Source organism: Onychostruthus taczanowskii, unplaced genomic scaffold (genome assembly GCF_017590055.1).
Source record: "Onychostruthus taczanowskii isolate IOZ18803 unplaced genomic scaffold, ASM1759005v1 scaffold40, whole genome shotgun sequence".
In the NCBI taxonomy this organism is placed as follows: domain Eukaryota; kingdom Metazoa; phylum Chordata; class Aves; order Passeriformes; family Passeridae; genus Onychostruthus; species Onychostruthus taczanowskii.
The window spans coordinates 5,231,595-5,252,645 of NW_024501460.1; the positions used below are offsets into that span (position 1 = coordinate 5,231,595).

Consider the following 21,051-nt stretch of genomic DNA (forward strand, 5'->3'; position numbering starts at 1 on the left):
AATGCAGACTCCAGTGATGAAAACATATATAAGTTCTCCCTCAAGCAAATCTGGCTGACACAAGTGGAATACTCTGTTCACTGGTCCAGATCATCAGTGCTAAAATCCACATACCTGGGATAATTCCCTTCTGTATAGAAATTCTTCCTGAAAATATAAAGAGAATATCTTTTGGACTAACATTTAAAGTGGGAAGGGGAATCATTGAGGTCAAACTAAATTCAACGATGTTGACATGGCTCTCCATCCCAAATGACAAACTACTGCTATCATCACTTCAGTCTGTTTACTGTAGTTTAAAGCTCAGTATTACAGAAATGCAAAGTAATCAACCAGAATAACAATGTAGAGAAAAAGTTCAGTTACCAACAGTTCAAAGCCATGGATAAAATATGCAATTCCCCAGAGGCAAACTGGGATGCAGAAAAGTTGCAAAAAGTAAGTAATACTCTGTAAAAATGTAATATTATGTAAATATATATTTCACTCTTGATTATCCAGTACTTTATCCCTGTGGATTACATCTGTTCTCAGGGACCTCAAATCCTTGCTGATTGAACAGATTACTATAATCTATTACTAGAATAAATCACAGAATAGATATTACACTACCACTTAGAAAAAATAAACTATAAAACTTCACACCACCACCACCACCAAAGAAACTAATATGTAGAACATAACTCTTTAGCTCCTCAAATCTATCATCTGTCATTTCTCTCTGTTCTTTCTATATGAGTGACAATGGCTATTTTTAAACACAGGAGAGCAAGAATGGATATAAGGATAGGTAATGAAAAAACAGTGCAGTAACCATAATGAGGATAATGGGGTGTTCAAGGATTTCCTTAATTAAATGGCTGGTAGCAAGAGAAACTCTCAGCAGCTACACAGAACAAACTACATTACAACTGATAGGAGGAGGAGAAAGAGTAGGGGCAAGTCAAGAGAATGATCTGGTAGTATTCAACATTCAATATAAAATTCAATTTTCAATATAAAATTCAGCTGAGAGCAAGAGCTGCAAAAGGATGTGCTTGCAGCACAATGCCTGGAGGGGAAAAGAAGAAGACATCCCAGATGTCTGCAAGGAAAAACATTTCTATTGTTTTCTAGTAAAAATATTCAAGAAAGCCAAACTGGAACTGAAACTCAAATCTATATACTATATAACATACAGTATATATACTACTATATCAGTGCAATTTAACTTTAAGAGCAACAAAATAATCTTAATAACTAGCAAGTAACAAATAAGTAATTCTGAGTTAAGATGATCAGATTACTCAGCTTTTCCTATAACTGTGGCCACACACTATATGTGCTTACACATTTAAGGTTTAAATGTATGTTCATGTGTGTTCACCTTTCTTTCAGTATTGCCTGGATCAGTTTTAATATCATATCAGACAATAAAATTCGTGACCACAACTAGAAACCTGATAACACAGTCCAATAGTATAGTACTGGTTCTCCAAAGGGATGGGAAAGCTGAGCTGTCTTGGAAGCAAGGATGAGGTTGCAAGGAAGATGGAAAGAAGGGTAGGAAAGCACAGGGAAGCAGAGCTGTGAAACTGTGACCTGACCCCTCAGCCACAGATGTTTCATGTGGAGTCAAGTATGGGCTTTTGTTCATCCATTCTCAAATCCAGTCAGGTGATACATTTCAAATGCGTGCTGATGATAGGTGTGGGTTAGTCCCACACAGTTAGGTCCAAACAGTCTAGACAACCTCCTATACTCACAATAAAAGGTTTTCTAATTTAAAAGCACGTTGCCTATCTTGCCTCTTCAGAAAATAAATAAACTCTTGATTAAACTTTTTTAAAAGTAGTTTTATGTAGATAAAGTTTGTCTTTTAATAACTTCGAATCATAGAGTCTGCTGAGTTGGAAGGGACCTATCAGGACCATTGAGTCCAACTCCTGTGTGCCAGATTTATGTTCTTGCGTTCTCTCATGATAACAAATGCAACAGAGGACAGATTCTCAATAGTTCTTCACTCTTTTAATATTTAAACAGAAAAAAAAGTAAGAGAACCCCCTATATTAATCATCAAAGTGGTAAAACAGTCCACTAATAAGTCAGTGTTGTATGGATTACTTCATAAGGACAGGCTGAGGAAAATAAAACTTGCAAGCTGGCTACAGAGAAGATGACAAAAAGAAGATATCCGTAAGGCCAATACTCAGCAAGCAAAGACTTTGCATCAGCCCCTACTGGAGATCCCTTGGTGACTTTAGAATAGAGAACATCAAAAAAACAGAAACAAAAAAATCCAGCAGATGGCTCTAAATGAGGAGAACAGAGACAGGTGACTAACTAGCTTGAGAGAAATAAAAATAAAATGGGAGCAGTGCCACAGTGTTATCATTTTTCTAGTGCCACCTGGAGAGGTAGCGGGCTTATCAATGAATGCCAAAAATGAATAGTACCCATCTGCTCACCCTAATAAATAACCCTTACTAGAAAAAATACAAAGGAATATAATTCCCTTGGCACATTTGCAGCAGACCTGTTTGTTTAAAATATTTATTTGGGTCTTACATAGCTTAACAACTATTTGCTGAGAACACAATAATGCTTTAAGATGGCCCTTGGAAGCATGGAGCAAGTCAGTAGCTGTAAGAATTCATGAAAACAGAAAGCTCCAATAACTTCCTTTTAAACAAGCAAAAGCTCTGCAATTACCACTGCTTTCAAAATGTCTTTAGAAAGATATTTCTGCCCAGCTGAATGGACTGATAGCAAAACCCTGAATGAGAGGCACTTCAAAGTCTGAAAAGTTAACACTTCTCTGGAGGTAACAGCAGAAAGTGTCTCCATTCAAAAAGAACTTCAAGAACCACAGTACAAGATCAGTTTACCTTCTCAACTGTCCACTACAATTGGCAAAGAGTACCCATTCTGCTGATTCCAAGCGTGGATCGAGAAAGGAGGTCAGACATGGCTGGAGATAAAATGAGAAATGCTCACGTCTTCTGACATACTGTTACAAAAAGAAATGGCATGGAAGAGAAGACTAAAGCAGGCAGATGGGTCTGCCTTCATGAGTTTGAAAGCAAAATGCCTCTTCTTTAGCACTAACCTTTATCAACTCCAACCACTGCTTATGTAATGAAGGCGTAGGAGTATAGAACAGAAATTTGAACTTGTTAAAAGTGAGACACTTCCAAGCTGGACTCTTCATTCAATGGTGTATTTATTTTTCACAGATGACATACACAAGTGGAAAATACCCTGGTCTATTTAATATCGTCAATTCTACCACCTCCATATAAGCAATATAAGTCTGGATTCACAGACACAAAATTATCAAGAACAGGACAGGCCACTGTACACAGCCTGTATACAGCTACTACCATCTTTGCAAATGTTTCTCATAAATGTTTTTGCATTAAATTTTGGCTTTCATATGACAAAAATATGACAGAATTAAACTTAAAATATGCACATACAAATGTGTATGAAGGGAAAGAAGACCACAACAGAAAGCAATTCTGAGGAGACAGAAATCACAAGATGTGAGCAAGCATGTATCCACACAGGCCAGTGCTCTGTAAATGTCTGTACACATGGAGTCAGAGTTCCTTCATAGCTCCTACAACAGATTTTTTTTTAAACTCCCAAACAGCACCTCACCAAAACAAAGCCAGCAGGTATTGCACTGGTTCCTATAGACTCAAGTACCTTTACCAAGTACCAGCTGACTCTTCCAGCTGAATCCCAAAAGACAACACTACAGTATAACCATGCACATGATTTCTGCTGCTTTGTACTACCCTGTCTTAGCATGAGCACACAGTTAAGTAATAAAAACGAACCAACACAATTTTGTTTACCTGTGACCTGGCCCACGCTTTTTGAAATAATAACAGCAGGAATTCTCTGATACAAAACCAAACAGAAGGCTCAGTTTAAATCCAAACAAACAAAGCCCTCCACCAAAGAAAACAAAATTTCAAGGATTTTCAACTGTAGCATTTTCCACATGACATTCCCTTTCTAGGCCAACTAAAACAGCTGGTTTGGGGTTTTTAAATAAGTATTTTCACGAAACACTTGCAGCAAAGTCTGAATCACTGAAGATTTGAATGCAAAACAGAAATTCTTACATTTTAATTTCTGTTATAAAAATTAGCCAGGATAAAATTTAAAGCTTTTATAATGTTAATCATTCAATGTTAGCAGCAAAATATTCCTTCTATTCCCTCCTTCTGTGGACTGCTTCTTATATTTAATACACCTCTGTTTCAATATGAGTAAGGTCCATTGCCATGGCAGACAGATTTTGCCCATGCTACAGGAATGAACAGAGGCAGCTGGTGGTACAGCCTTCTGACATCTTTGACAAAGGTGCAAAATAAATTCTTTAAAGATACAACATATATTTTTATTTCAAGCATTAAACTCTTCTCATTGTGATAAGAAAAAAGCATGCCTGTAAGTGGTATCACTCCAGTGACACCATTTCATATCCTTTTTATAATGGTGTTCTGGGGATCTCCCAGAGGAGAGCATCCTGCCTCTAGCATGTACAACACTGAAATATATTTTAAAAGAAATTGTAATCATCTAACCAGACATGTTCCTAAACTTTAATCTTTGAAAACCTTTCGCTTTGCTAAAAGCCTGCATTAAAAACAAATGAACAAACAAAAAAAAAAACAAAAACAAAAAAAACCAAAACAAAACAAAACAAAAAAAAACCACAACAAAACCCCACTAAGTTTAATAATTTTCTTTTAAAATTGGCTAGTTAGTAAGGATTACTCTACCCAGACTTGAAAATATTTCAGGATTGTAGAATTTAGGCTCAAAAATCTCCCTAGGAACAAACATTTATATTTGTCTCAGTGGAAGCAGGTTCAGCTTTTGATCTTTTATGACTCCTCTTAGACATGAAACTTTATCACACATGGGACCTTAAATTGTTCCAGCTTTAACTGATCATTTTTCTCTTGAACACTCCAGAATTACTTGGTATCTGCCCACTACATTGTAAAAGCAGAGTTTTTCTTCCCTTGCCTCTCCACCCAGGTTACCAGACTGAGTAATGGCCACCGAAAATAAAACTTGCTAAGTTGCCCACCCATAAAAATGACACTTCTGGAAACTTACATTATTTATTACATAACTTATAACTGGTCATTTATAGAAGTACAAGCAGCAGACAGATCCATTTCAATTTAAGTATCTGAATCAGAGCCTAAAGGGCTAGTAATCATAAAATGGTCTTAATTTCATATAAACAGAGCAATCAATGGGTAATCAACAACACAGTAAGTATAAAATCCCAGTTTTGTCATGTACCATCGAATCTTTTTAGTAAATTCATCTTGGCTTCTTTCTACTGACAAACACAGACAGTTGGGGAAAAATGGCTTTAAAAGTATGATACCTACCTGCTTAAAAATGTTCCTTCCTAAGAAAGTGGAATTATTTTAGCCACACTGGAAGAACAAATTAAATGCATGAAATCTTTGCTGATGCAGCCTGATGCGGGCACCAGATAACTTCAGTTCCTACTCTAAGTCAGAAACATCAGAGTTTTTCCAGGACATCATTCCTAATGCTGGCAAAATCCAACCAACCAATCAGTCAAGTGAAACAGCCTGTTCTCTGTCATATTATTGTGTCAACTGAATCAAGGGTGTTTGGTTTTGTTTTTGAGCTGTGTATCTACTCTAAGGGTGTAAATCTAATTATTTGGCCTTATTGTAGTATGCTAGGGGGAGTTTTGCTTAAATAATTCTGCTGGTTTTCCTGGCTGGCTTGGAAAATCAAGAAACTTCCATGAGCAAAGCAAACAAATGCACAAACCAAACCAGATGCTCTTGTTGCACAGTAGATGAGAGTTTTCAGCTACCTAGACATCCTCAATTATTTTCAGCAAATAAGTCATCAGGGTAAAGCTGTTTGTTGTAGTAAAGGTTGCGCATTCCTCTGTTGAGGTAATCTCATCTTGGAGCACTCGGCGCTTCATTGACAAAATAAATAGAGCATTTTTCTGTTGCAACTAGTAAAGAAAGTGAAGTCATGAAAAGAACCAAAAAACATCTTTTTCTGTAGCATATAGAGAAGGCAATAAAAGGAGGTTTTCAGGTTTTTCATGCCAGATGTAAGATATTCTGTTACTACTAAGCAATGGCAGAAAGCTCTCTTGTTGCAAGAAACAGCATACCCTTGGTCAGCCAAGACCCTTTAGCCCTGAATATTCAAGAATCAGCTTTTTTAAAGTATTTATGTTTATTTATTATCTTATATAAGAAGGGATTATGATGATTGTAAGACACAAGGCTACTTGCGTTACACAGCAGTCATCAGTGCCTGGTACACATTCATCCCCCAGGCTGTGGTATATTTGTATCTAGGAATTTATATTGGGATCACCAGAGGACTTTCAAAAATTACCACAAAAAACTTTCTACAGAAATGCTGCTTCACATCTTGCTCTGTTTATGCTCTGTCTTGCTGTAAGGGTAAAAGCTTAGCTCCAAATGCAAATCAATTTAAGACTGTAAATATCAGAAGGTGCTAGATGTGTCATCAGAAGGGAACCTCTAATAGCAAGCATCAGTAGGAAGTATAACCACAGTTTGCTAAAAATTCTGTATTCACATCTGATGGTGACATCTTTACATAGTATCATCAGTGATGCCCTGAATGGGTACAGTTTGACAGGTGCATATCTTTGGTTCTAGTGATACTACATTTTAAGAGTGATGTATAGTAAGACATAATTTCACAATGTATCTATATATGTTTTGCCTCAAAAAACTCTACTAGCTTTTCATTTTATTTTATTTTTTATACAGCACCTCATGTTTCAAGGAATGGAAAACAATTCTATATGAAATCACGAGCATTCTTTTTAAAATCAAAGTACTTTGAATACTTTCAGGAACAGAGTAAGGTTACCTAAGTGCAGATTCTGGCTTCACCATGCACACCTGAGGCAGGAACTCCAAAAGGCAGATAGTTTGGCTGCAGTGGTGGGGTGGGTAGGCCATGTGTTTGCCTGCTTTCTGCAGGTGTGCACATGGAAAATGTGGACTGCAAAAAAATATATCCTATTCTGTCAAACCACTTCAAGTCGCATAGAGCATTTTTCCATGTACTGTAATGCTCGAGCAATCAAATCTGCATCAGATGGCCCACTCTACTTATTGTTGAAGCATAGATTGGAATATTTCCACAGCTCAGAAACTCTTTGACCCATACAGAAAATACAGCGAGAACTGCATTTCTTCACCATATTTTGGAATTGCAGTAATTTCCCCTGGAATGGGAAAAGCAGATACCTAATTCTCAAACTGGGTAATTACTGCTCACCTCTCGCTGGTGAGAGTTACCACAAAGGAGCAGCTTTATCAATACTAATGGAAGATTAGAAAAATGAAATTTTAAACACCCTCACAAAATTGCAAGGCTGAACAAATGAACTGTACAAGGAAAGGAGTTTGTGCTAAACCTTGCTTTCAGAACGCATAAGCCCTCTCTTTTGGTTCAGAAATTCCAACTTCGTAATCTCAGAAAGAACAGAAGCTCAGAATGAGCTCCAGGATAATATGATCCTGATACAAATAACTCAATAGAATTATCTTCCCCATCAAAGACAGTCACAACATGCACAACCTTGCCTAAAATCTCAGTTACAAGTCCTGCAGAGAATTAAAGCATGAGTTATGGTGAAGGTCTATCTCCCATTTTCTAACTTCTCATGGCAAATACAGTGTACTGTGGAGCAAAACTCCCACAAGGAAAGCAAAGTCTAATGACAGTAAGAAGGGAAGGTCCTAGAACCAAGCTTAGGGATGACTTTTGAAGATAAGCCCTAGACCAATCTCCTTTAGAAATGAACACAAGCTTTACTTCTGTACTTCACAGAACTACAGCATCATAGAATAATTTTGGTTCAAAGAGACCAGTGGAGGAGGCCTAGTTCAAAACCCTGTCCAAAGAAGGGACTTCCCTAGCTGGGTTTGAAAGTCTCCAGGAAAAGTTTCAACAACTTCTCTGGGCAACCTAATTATGGCTCATTTGGATTTAGTGCTCTCCCCACCATGAGTTCCTCATACAGAGAGATCCACACAAAACAGCTGCTTGCTAACACACAAAAGCAAACCTAGAGTTGGCCTAACTGATGCTTTCAAAAAGGAAAAATGGACAGATACTATATGTGCAGAACTTGGGAAAGATTAAGTGTTCACAAGTCACTAAAAAAGAAATCTCACACTTATATATTCACTTCTCAAGTCTTAGAAACTGCACTTACTATTTACTTCTATCTACTTTGTCTATGCCTGACCTGTAGTACATGATGCACTGTAAATGTCCTACCTTTCCTTTTCTTTTTGCATCTGGCTACCAACACTACAAAAGTGAAATACTAACTGATTTTGAGCTCTTTTTTAAGATTATTTTTCACAGTTATGGATTTTCATTCCAAACATCTAGAATATTTGTAATTCAAATAGTTGTGGAAAGGAGGGTGTTATACCACAAAATCGGGAGATTTTAATTTTAAAATATTTCATTTCAGATGCCATGTATCACAAACGGTGATGTTAATTAATGCAGAAAAGTTGATAGGTTTATGATGAGCTCTTGTGTATACTTTTCCAGATGATGGCAACATGCTGACAGCTTTAAAGAAGTAGATGTGTTACTGTAAGGTTTATTGTCTAAGCAGCCTCCTCCCTCAGCAGCAATCTAACAGTTTACATTTAAAGTTGATTATAACTTCTATTATGTTCCAATATTTGCTAATCATCTCCGAGACTGTGAAAAACAGCATCATTTGTCTCAAGCTCTCTCCTGCAGACACACTATTCTTCTAAAAGACAACATATGCAATATGTTTTTCTCTTAAAGCATCCGTTCTCAGCTCTTTTAAAATATTTCAGACAGCACCATTCTATTTTCCTCTTCTGTAAGATGTGTCAGCCAATAGAACATAATTCATTCTCAGGTTTACAGTAAGCTTTCTTTTGCAAGCAGCAGAACTAGCAGAAGTTTATTTCCTCTGTGTTTGGAGGCAAAGTTAGTTTGCAGATTCAGTGGTAAGGGACAAATTCGTCCTGTTACCTCTCCTTTGGCTATGGAGTTTATAGGGTTTATCTCCTTCATAAAACCCTTTATTCTCACACACCACCTGTACCTTGCTGTCTCTGGTGACCCAGACATTCTGTGTGAAATTTAACTGAAGTGGAAAAAAGAGGGCTGACAGCAGACGCACAAGCACCATCTTGGAGACATAATTTCCTTAGGCCTTTATGCTTAAAATCTGGATTTTTTTAAGAAAAGTATTAAACTCAACCTAACAGTGTCTTCAAAAAGTGATGGCAAAACATCACACCCAGCAATAGCTTAAGTGGAAGTAGCACTCTGGTTCTCAAAAATGATACAACTTTAGTCTGTTCTCACTGATAAAGGTCACTGCTAAAGCAATCTGCCATTCTGGGGGCAGATGACACTTACATACATCCACTTCATTTCTCTCAGATCATTCATCCAGGACAGTCCCTGCTTTCACCAGGCTGCAACACATTTAAGTGTGAACAGATTGATTAACAACCAGAAATCTGAAACAAGCTGCTACTGCATTTCACGATAGATGAGCAGGGATTGCTGGAGAGACTTTGTAGAGTCAAACCATACGTGCACAGGGGGGCTCTGCAACACAAACTGCACATTTCAATATGGGTGATCCTGGGGAGAAGACAGAGTCATTGCTTTTTAAGGGTTTGCTTCTTCAAAAGTGTTGGGAGGTATGACAGCAAAGATGACTGGTTTTTTTTTGAAACAGTAGGAACACACAGAAAACAACACACAGAAACAATAAGCTATTTCAGAGCCAGAGAAGTTGATGAACTGACATATTCAAGCATAAGAAACCAAATCCCAACTCCTAATCAGTAGAGGTCAGACAACTGTTTCTCAATTATATGCTAGAAATTCTTGTGGCAATCACCAAACAGAAGGTTTGTGACAGAGTAAGAAAAGTTTTCCCAACTTGTACAATAACATCTTAATTTTTTAACTGTGCTGTCTCAAAATATGTAACAAGAAAGATAGGATGCCTTGTTTCAAAATACATTAAGTAATACATTAAACAGTATTTTTCTACTTTTAATTCTGACACCAAAAAAGTAGACTGTGTATACATTTTATTTGCCTGTTTCTCAGATTTGTACCTTAAAAATATTGCTCTCCTTCTAAAAGGAGTTAATTTTTTAGTTAAACAAAGGTAACTGAGGAAAAACATTTGCTTACCAATATCCCTTCTCAATTGCAAATGCAGAAGTAGAAATATAAGTGCATCAATCAGCAGCCAGAAACATATAAAACAAATATACTTAGATCACGTAGTTAATTATTTTTCTGTTGTCTGGATCACTCCCTCAAGAACACAAATAATTTTATAATACACTCCAAAATCATTGTAGATGATAAACAATAACACATCAGCATGGCCTAAGCATATGTCATGCTTATTTGAGAAGGCAATGTCTGCCACAAAAGGTTCTGCCTATGTTCTGTGTTATGTTAAAACTGCTACAAAATGTTTTCCTGTAAAGCAGTAGTGAAAATACCATCTAAAACCTCAGCATCTTGTTGGTATAATATTTAATGCTGCTTCAGTAACTCTTAAATGCCCTTGAGAAAAAATAATCAAGGTTCCTTTTAATATTTTTTGACACAGACCTAATGTTTTTAGGTTAGTTTTCATTGACAGGTATGTAACTGACACCTTAGAGAATTCTTATTTATTGTGCTACATACTGGGTGCAAACTACCAAAAGTATAAGCAAACCAAAGTGACAGGCTAGTTACACAACTGCTAAATTGAGAAAATGTCATGTTAGCTTATAAGCCTTTCTCCCTTGATTTTTATACCAACTATTCCTATTTATGCTACTTATCCATAAGAAGCATGGTAGATTTCACAAACTTTTGGACTGTAAATCATTCAGACTCACATCAGGGTCTGCCAAAGCAAACAGGACACACATACAGGGAATCTCCTTGTCCAGTGTCAACACCCACAGCCAGCTCCCACCACCCCTCCTCTCTTGCCCCAAGAAGGATCTTAACGTCACCTAATAAAGAACAATACAGGAAGGAATAAGATTATAGAAGTCTGGTCCAGGGTAAAAACATTTCAAATGCTTCAGATAAGGAATTTAGCCATTCTGAACTATGACTGTCCAACAGCTTTGCCTACAAACCTGCCCTTAGCAGTGGAATTTTCTCTGGTTGCTTCTCAAACTTGCCTAAATTTAAAGTTATCCCAACATGAAGCAGTACTGTTTTACATAATTTAAAAAAAATTAAATTACAGCATTAATAGAGATACTGTCAATGTGATCCATGATAAAAACATATTCTATTGGATATTTAAACATTTGCTATTAGAGAACCTCATTGCTCTGAGGCGTAAAGTTATCCCAACATGAAGCAGCACTGTTTTACATAATTTTAAAAAAAAAATTAAATTACAGCATTAATAGAGATACTGTCAATGTGATCCATGATAAAAACATATTCTATTGGATATTTAAACATTTGCTATTAGAGAACCTCATTGCTCTGAGGCAAAGAGAACCTAACAAAACTGCATTTCTAACCCTTAATGTTAAATATAATATGTGAGGGAGAGAAGGAATTAATGTATTTCAAAATTAGACATAGGATAAAGCTACAATTTGCTCCCTTTTCCAGAACACAAGTATTTTCAACGACACAGAAACAGATTTGTTTTATGTGTAATGAATGAAAGATGGGCAGATTGGATCTTATCATTAGAAAGAAATGAAGAAAAAGAAGTTTAGCATAAAATGTCTCTTTAAAATGGAGGTCCACCACTAGGAAAGTCAATGGTGGGTACTTCTGCACTTGCCATATCATAGGCACACAAATATATTGGTTTATGTAATTACCATCTCAGTAGGTAAGGAACTAGGAAAGCCAACATCCCAGCATTTCCCGAGCTTGCTACTAATTAAATCATATGCATACCAGTTCAATCCAAGGATGATCAAAGTTAATGAAAAAAAATTTCAATTTAATTCAATGAACTGTGGATCAGTTCCAGACATCTAGCTGCTACTCCATCCTCTTTCTTCTTTATCAAAAAGCACTCCAACAGTGTGAAAGTGAAGAGGACTCCATATGAGTCTACAGATTTAGTGATTTTGTATTTCCCCTCAGATCTGAATTTTAAATTAATTATTTGACAGTTGACTACAGTGCATAAAATTAAGTAAACTTTTCCATGAAGGTGGATTAGAGGCTCCTCCAGGTTTGGAAGGAAAACTGACTACTAATATTACTGTTACATCAAAACCTTTAAAAGATTTCAACTGTCTCTTTCACACACATTTATTATAAATTTATTTGTGTCCCACTGTTCACCCCTGCAACAATGTATTGCCATACCTGAGCATGTAAAATGTTAGTCCAATGTACTGGAAATAGGGCACTAAATTTATAAGGCTTTCTAAGATTAAAAGAAAAACAAATTAATGTCATTTAAAGAAAAAAAAAAAGAATCTCTCCCCAGATCAAATATCTATTTCTAGTTACATCTGCAATGCAATGTCACAACTGCCAAACAACTTCAGTAAACTGGACATAACATTTATGAAACCTATCTGAATAGCCTTTGCTTCAATTGTTATTAACAATGTTTTTTCACATTCTCTTTTTCACTAAATATTTGTATTAAAAATGATAATTTAATTTTATCATCTCAAAACTCATCCCCCAGTGCTGTCCAGGTGCTTTGTAGCCATGGTTTCAGCAAATGTCCTTTCAGATCAGCCTAAAGGCTCTAATTTATTTAAAACAGAGCTGGGCAGGAGTTGCTCTAAAATCTTTATTTGGGAATTTAATATATGCATCACTTTTAATAGCCACTGCATGATGTCTCAAATGCAATGAGTATCACAGAGGAAATTAAATTTTAAAAAATAATCCTTCCTGTTCAAGAATCAACAGTCATTTAAATGAAAACTGAAGTTGTCAGCTTTCAACAGGAAGAATACTGTCTGTGACTGAAACTTCATATTCCATCTATACCAGCACACAAGCTGAAATGAAAAATGGTGTTTTGACATAGTTCCAATAACATTTATGTATGCAGCACTGCCTAGATATCCACCTCACATCTTTTGTATTCTAAGACAGATTTCAAGCATTTCCTGTTGGAAAAGGCTTTTTTTTTATTTAATCATCAGCTCCTTCTAACTCATGTTGGAGAAACACACTAATACCAATGGGAAGGGAATGGTGCTACTGCAACTTTTATTATCACAACTCAGGTCTCCTTCACTTTACCTACTCAGAAGCCGTAGACAACTCTGCTGTGCCACTGGGAACTTCAGGAGCAGGGAGTTAGAGCAGCAGGATTGTATTCCCCTGCCAGGCAAAATCATCTCTCATGGAGCTCTAAAATCCTGAATGAGAATGTGAAATCTCCCAGTAGGATTGCCCCTTCTCTCTCAACCACTGTGTGAGATGAAAGAGATGTAAAGAGAGTGATGTCAGAAATTGATGACTGAAATCCCTACTCTCTTTCTCCTGTTTCTCTTTGACAGGAAAGTTTTCCACAGAGCCACTTTTAGGCATCCAATTAAAAACAATGTTAGCAGAGCTTTTTTACTGGGTCCAGACATGTAAGAAATGGTTCTTAAAACTCAGCCCTTGCCTGAGTACAGCAGAGTTACAGGATAATAAACTTATAGTTTAAGGTACAATGAGTAAAATCTGAGTCCTATAAATTTACCTACATGCTAATACTGCCCTTGAGGGAAAAAGAGATACTTTCTTATACTTTAAAACACTGCTATCAGCTCACTCTCCTTAATAAGAGCCCACTGTGTCTGAAATGTTAAATGGGACCTACTAAGAAGTAAATTCTATTTGCTGCAACACTTTTTCTTACATAATGTGAAAACCTTTACTGGTTTTGTACAATTTCTTATCACTGAAGCTCTTTTCTATTGAGTGAGTGAAACAGTAATCAACAACCAGTTTTTTTTTATTCTCCCATTTATGTGCTAGTGACTTAGGCTGTTGTGTTCTCTTACTGTTACTGTGGTCTAGAAGCAGAAGACCCCTTCATCTCTCAAGAACCATTAACCCAAAATCTTAAGCTAGAATTGAAAATATATTCTATGTTACAGCACACAAAATTTGTTTAAAAACTTTGTATCATCATTTGCATTTGATACCAAATCACATGGGCTGCAAACATGAGTAAAGCATGAAAAAAAAAAAAAAGGCAGAAGTACAGGGAAAGGCAGCTAGCCTACACAGAGTGCAGTATTGACTTGCATGTTGTAAAAGGAAAAAAACCAAAACAACTCACCACATCACTTTCTAAATGACACAGTTCATTCCAACCCATTTAACCTACACAAAATGCTGGACTCCTGTGAACAGCAAAATCTGAAAACAATACAGACAGCTCTGCCAGCAAGTCTCGCACAATCACAGTATCTGTGTCAATACAGATATTTATGCAATCATAGCAATACGAATTTCAGAAGGTAAAACAAAAATGAAGTAAGATTGCACTGCTAAACATTTTCAGTCTGCTTTCCTTTACCCTGATCTCTTTAGCAAACTTATTTGCTCTATTTATGTATTTATTTTTTAACTACTTTGCTGTTATATCCTTGATTCCAGCACTACAATTTACCACAGGTGAATGGATAATGTACCTCTTCTAAATCCCACATGACTGTCAAGGCTGTGTACTGCCTCCTCAGTCTTCCAATACACTGCTGAGCTGCAAGATGAAAGACTTATTTTGCTATTTTAAGAAGACGTGTACCCAAGAAGGCACTCACGAATTAGCTATCTAGCCAACCTCCATCAACCAGCTTAAAAATTCTACCTTGCATATTCTACAGTTATGAATGTATATGGGTTACTAAAAAACAGAAAACCTGATTTGCAAAAATTCTACTTATATTATGAAACACCTTCTGTAACTACAGCTAAATAAATATATTAACTATGTTTAAAGCCTAAGGGTAAAAAAGTAGTATTTTCCTTACAAAGACTTCAACTGCAACAACTGACACTGAATTATAAACAATGCTGCTGATAAATATTCATGATAAATATAAGTCCCCTCAATTTAAAATTCTGCCTATTCAAATAAACATAAGTAAAATTTTAAAATGCATTTGCTTAATCCTGTTATAATTTCCTGATACAACTGTACTATGGTTTTGTTAAAATTTTAGAGCCAGGATTGATTCATATGTGTTCAAGCAAACCTGCCTCATAACACTGTATTTGATTACATCTGAACATGACTGCCTTTACAGCATTTCAGAGGTGCTGACATCTCCAATAACTTGTTAAAGAAGAACTAGTTCCAAAATATTCTGTAGCAAGCAAAGCGAGGCAAACATGACTTAAAACAGATTTAAACTGTGTCTCCATGAGGTCCCGCTATCACCAGATTAAAAAAAAAAAGGCTTTAAAGCATCACAATAAAAAGAACAAGACTAGCATTGCTAACTTCTTTCCTTGTCATTAATGCTAGAAAATAGGAAATACTTAAGTCCATGGCTCACAGCTCCCTAGGATAATGGGCACCCAAGCAGCTTCGTGTTTTAACATCTGTAATGTTAAAACATTACTCTAGACAAAGCCCAGCTCAAAGAACAAAAGAAAATATTTATTTGAAAAGCCATGAGAAAGCCACATATTTTAATTATGTCAGAGAACCCTTCTGTGATACCAGATGTTTGCAAGTCACACTTCCTGCCAGAACAAGCCTCAGTGAAAGAAAACTTAAGACAGAACTCAGAATGCACATCTCAGACTATGGCACAGAAGTGCATATATATATATATATATATATATATATATATATATATATACACATACATTTAAGACTATACACAGAAGTATTTCTCCATCCAGTCTTTAGATACCAAAGGCAACATCATCTCATCTTGCATTCCGAGCCAAGACATACACATTGACTAGGTGAAAGAAGATATGAAAGTCAGGGAAGTAAAGAAAATAACAACATGAAAGAATCAAGTTTTTATTATTAATGAAGAATAAGCTGTTATTATAGCTCAAGGTCACATATCATTAAACAATCTTCAGTTAATGCCACATCTGTTACTTATTGAGAGAATAAAAATTAAAACATAATAATTGTTTTGGTTTGTTTTCTTTAAAACCATCTGCAGAATTGCAGTTTACCACATACTGAAAGATTGTGTTCCACACAGGCCAGGCAAGGTCTGCCACTCAGGGTCAGCACTGAGACCCCAGGGGACACTGGGGTCAAATGAACTCCTAATATCAGGTGACAAAATAGGATTTGGTAGAATCTGCAATTTCTCTTAAATTTATTAAGAAAATGAATCCTTTAAATAACAACTCAGGAAGTCTGACAAAGTAACTAGAATAAACGTGGTGTTCCCACAGACTCAGTTCAAGTCTGTCCAGCAGAGCTTCTGTTTGTAGAATGAATACTTTATCAAGAATATAACCTACCACAACAGAACAGCAATACAATGGCAGTATAAAAATAAGATACATAGCAAGTGGAAGTGGAGGGTGGAATAAGAACCACAACCTGTGCAGGGAGGAGGAGGGACAGAAGGGAAACAGAAAAAGTTAACCTCTATCAAGCCACATCTGTCTGTTTAGAACAACATTCTTTTACAAAACTTGACAAAGTTAGTGTGCCAACATAAAAAGCAAGCAGCTATTCTAAGTTCAACAAACCTATATAGAGCCAATATTTAATTACCTCTTCAATATGTGATAATTTTACACATACAGTACCATATCTATCCATTTTACAATACTGCCTTCCCACGGGAAGAGCTGCTGTAATGCACTATGCAATTTTCACACTGTAAGCAATTACTATAATAAAATCAAGGTTAAAACATATGTCAAAAAAAAGCTATGTTCATAGTCAAAATAAGTAAGAAAGCAATTTTTTAAATTATGTAAATTCTCTCAAAAGTAAGAACACTCTCAGTCAAGGTCTTGAAAACTTTCTTGAAAGTCAAATCAATTTTGAAATCCTACATACACACACAAAAAAAAGTACTATTAAATTGGTGTGAGGACCTGATAATTTGCTCTGTTTATCTGTTTTCTCTGTTTCAGACACACCACACCTACTTCACCAGGAATCATTTCCAAAAAAGGAAAAAGTTAAACAATGATTAAAATCGCGTGCAAAAAAATGAATTAAAGGAAACAAAGCATGTGTACCACCAGGTTAAAACAAACATGCAAACAAACAAAATAAAACAACAGCAACAACAACACCAAAAATCCCCACAACCTGACCTTGGTCTAAACCAATACTAGGCTACAAAACATACCTGAAAAAGTTAATCACAGAAATTGTAGAACAAGGAGATACTTAATTTAAGTCTCCAGACAGATGAACTCTCACTAATGTTCCCAGAACAGTATTTCAAAATATTTCTTTCCCCATTCCTCTTTCCCACCTTTCAGCAAACTGTAAACCCATTCCTATAGGAAAGTTGGCAGCTCCACTTCATAGGTCTGCATCCCCATCTAAATCAACATTCATTCCCAGCTGGAGGGAAGACACAAACCTTATTAGGAGCCACTGACACACACTGCCTTTTGCTGATGCTGCCACGGGGTCACGTAGGGAAGAGACTGGAAGGTTAATGGTGGGGTCTGTAAAGTCCTAACTATTGCCTCTCCATACCTTCCTGAGTTCATTCACCAGAGCATCCCATCCCATCCCATCCCATCCCATCCCATCCTCTCCTGTCTTATCTCACATCAATAAAACAGGCATGTAAAATGAGGAGAACTTAATTTGCCACCTCTTCTCACACTGAACAGCAACTTATTGCCTAGGTAGTTAGGCAGATTTCAAAGGGATTATATTCAAGGATCTGGACATACTCCAATATAAAGATGATAAAATTGGTCTGTCTGAATTTCTTCTTCAGAAGATTATTATCTTCTACCTCTCCCTCTTTCTCTCTCTCTCTCATTATTGTTACACACCAATCTTTATGTCTCAAGTCTTGTAATTTTCTTTGTATTAGGAGTAAGAAAATGCATGAATTCTATATGGAAAGCAAATTTATATAGCTATCATACATGTCCTTAGCAGTTGGTGAAGATGAAGAAAGATTTTTTAAATGACTAAATAAATTAAAATTTAAGTATTAATTAAAATGGAGAAGGACTGAAAACTTGTTACCAACTAAAAAGGCTGGCAGTGCTGGTGTGAAAGATTCAGAAAACTAATTTTTTTTTAACTTATTTACCTGCAAGCAGAGATAATATTTCTTCAGCTCTGCTTCTCTTTTCTGTTAGCTTTAGTCAGTGCTTTGCCCCTTCTCAGGCTGAAAGAAGAATTTTGACAGAGTCACCACAGATACAGAAAACAGAAGCAGAAATAAAATGAGAGTTCTATCTAGAACTGTGAAAGCATGTAAGGAAGTATTGACAATTCAGCTGATCTTACAAATGCATTAGAAACATGATATATACAGGAACATGTCCCTAATGCACTATCACTCATTGTCAGAGCTCTGAGAACATAAAACCAATACTGACACAAGATGAAAGATCAAAAATGTCAAGGATCATGCAAAAGTAAGTATCTTAAACTCTACCATTGCTACAATCCCAAATATGGCTATGTTGTTTTCCTCATTTCAATTAAAGCACTGCTCCATAGTCTTCTTTCATCTCTAGAAACAATCTGCTTCAGTTTCCTATTCAAACTGTTGATTTTTTTTGCTGGATCAAAAGTCCAAGTTGCTAGAACAAAAAGTCATACATGGATGCACAGCACCACATAAAATGAAAATGTGTTACAAGTGGAAAATCATATTCCCCGTCCCCTCATCCCACAGTCAGAAAACTAAACAGATTGCCTACTTAAAATCCTTGATGACTTACCCATCTACCTTAATCCTTGATGATTTACCCATCCACTGTAAACAATAATTTTGCTTAATTTTCCTTTTACTAAAAGAAAGAGATGTCCTTGGATAACATGTTTTCTTACATCAGATCCACACTACCTCATAGCAACGTGATACTTCTACACCTACTGATACTTTGGTCTAGGAACTGTTTCCAACAAATGATCACACAAGAATTATTTGTAAGAAAACAGCTACTTGCAGCAGATTTTCAGAGAAGGACTTAAGCAGCAGTCCTTCAGTGGAGCTAGCCTCTAGTGTCATCTGACAAGAAAGGCTGTGCCCACAACCCAGAAAGCAGAAGAAGCAGGATGCACATGAGCAGCAGGATGTCTTTGATTTCACATACTTGAGACATGAGACTGGGAAAGCAGAAAAAAACCCACAACACTGTGTTAGCAATCCCCAAGGCTGAAACATGGAGAATCAGAAATGAAGAGCATGACCTCTACCACCACAGCATGACCATGTGCATGCCTAAATACATATTTACATGTTTTACTGCACACTCACATACACATTTATACATGACAAAAAATGAATTCAAGAGAAAAAAGAACTTTGCTCTAGCAAAGCATCTTAAGTGCAATCATGATCTTTAACTCAAAAGATTGGCAGTACCATTTGTAACCAACCTGCCAAACTGGAAATCCCAAGTCAGCAAAAAATATACAGGGGCGGTTACAAAGAGAATCTCAGTAGCTCTTAAACAAAATATCAGTCCTTGTTTTACTTTTAAGTTTGCTTCCTAAGCTAAAATTTTCAGTATCCTCTGAAAGAGGGCAGAAAAAGATATCAAAATAACTACATAATTTAGCCTGTCTGGCTGATAGCTACTGAGATATATGATGATAGTGTAAATCACAGAGGAGGGAGAAGGATTACACAGCGTGACTCTATAGGGGCATAAATGAAAAAGTGGGATGAACTCAGGGAGGAGGGGTGGCATAGGATAAGCATCAGAAAACATTTCTTAGCAGCAATATAATACAAAGCAGAAAGTATTTTCCCACAGAAAGAGAAGTTATTTAAGGCTAAATTTGATAAAACACTGGAAAGCACAGCAAAGAAAGCATTTCTGAATTTATGAGGTCATGGATGAAACACTTAATTAATCCTGTCCTTTAAGCTTCTCATTATTAGATTTCTGAGCAAGATTTCAGTATAACAAAAAAACACACAGGAAAAATATGTTCATTTTTTGCTGGGTTCTTGTCTTCATCAGCATTAAGGTTAGAAGTGTTTAGAAGTGCCATTTGCATTTGATGGAACTATTACATGCTGAGCTATTTAAGCATTACTGGTAATTTTAATCCCCTATTAGTTATTCTTTTGCCTATAACACAAAATTATCCTTTTAATTGTGGACTTTTATAGTATTTTTATTTCAAGTATTTCAAAGGATCTTACCAACATATGCCCACTAAGAACATCTTTCAAAATCCTTGTGGTGTATAACACTGCCTTTCATTGATCCAGAAGTTATCCTGTGACTGCTGAACTGTCCAGCTCCTTAATTGTCACGTAACACAATGCCCATGAAGTCCTCTGGAGGACTTAAGCGCCACAGGAAATTAGAAAGTTAAAATTGTGGCCAAGAAGGAAAAGAAAATTCAGTGTTTATTTTAGCCTGATGCCTGCAGCACACGAGATCATGAACCAGGAAAGGTTTAGGAGCAGTGGTAAAACAGGTGTTCCCTTGAAGACCAAGTATTACAACAGGAAATGCACTACTGGTTGTATTTTGGTTTTCCTATTGTTACTCTTCTTACAATCTTAATTTAAACAGTACACAACATTCTGCAATTCCGTTTGGAAAGAGATGGGGTAACTCATAAAAAGCTGACTGAGAGAAGACTTTCCTCACCATTTTTTTCTTCCCTCTGAATTTCCAGTTAGAATTTTTTTAAATGCACAAATAATTCAGCAGTATAGCTGAATTTGAAATACGGAAGTTTCTCCTCCTAAATAAAAATATTCTTTTCTACAGGACAACCAACTAAATTTTTTTAAATACCACAGTCAGTCAAGGCTTCCTGATGATACTGTGGAAATCTTAATACAC

General features: G+C 36.2%; 1 protein-coding gene across 3 annotated transcripts in view; it reads right to left on the reverse strand.

Moving 5' to 3' along the window:
* The window catches only part of FARS2 (phenylalanyl-tRNA synthetase 2, mitochondrial), a 231,548-nt gene that overhangs the window by 206,685 nt on the left and 3,812 nt on the right, over positions 1–21,051 (reverse strand). For 2 of the 3 annotated variants that reach the window (XM_041413154.1, XM_041413153.1), the window contains one exon: positions 18,321–18,398. The exons of the other annotated variant lie outside the window; for it this stretch is intronic. The gene's annotated coding sequence lies outside the window, so the exon portion shown is untranslated. The remainder of the gene's footprint in view (positions 1–18,320; positions 18,399–21,051) is intronic. 3 annotated transcript variants of the gene reach the window in all.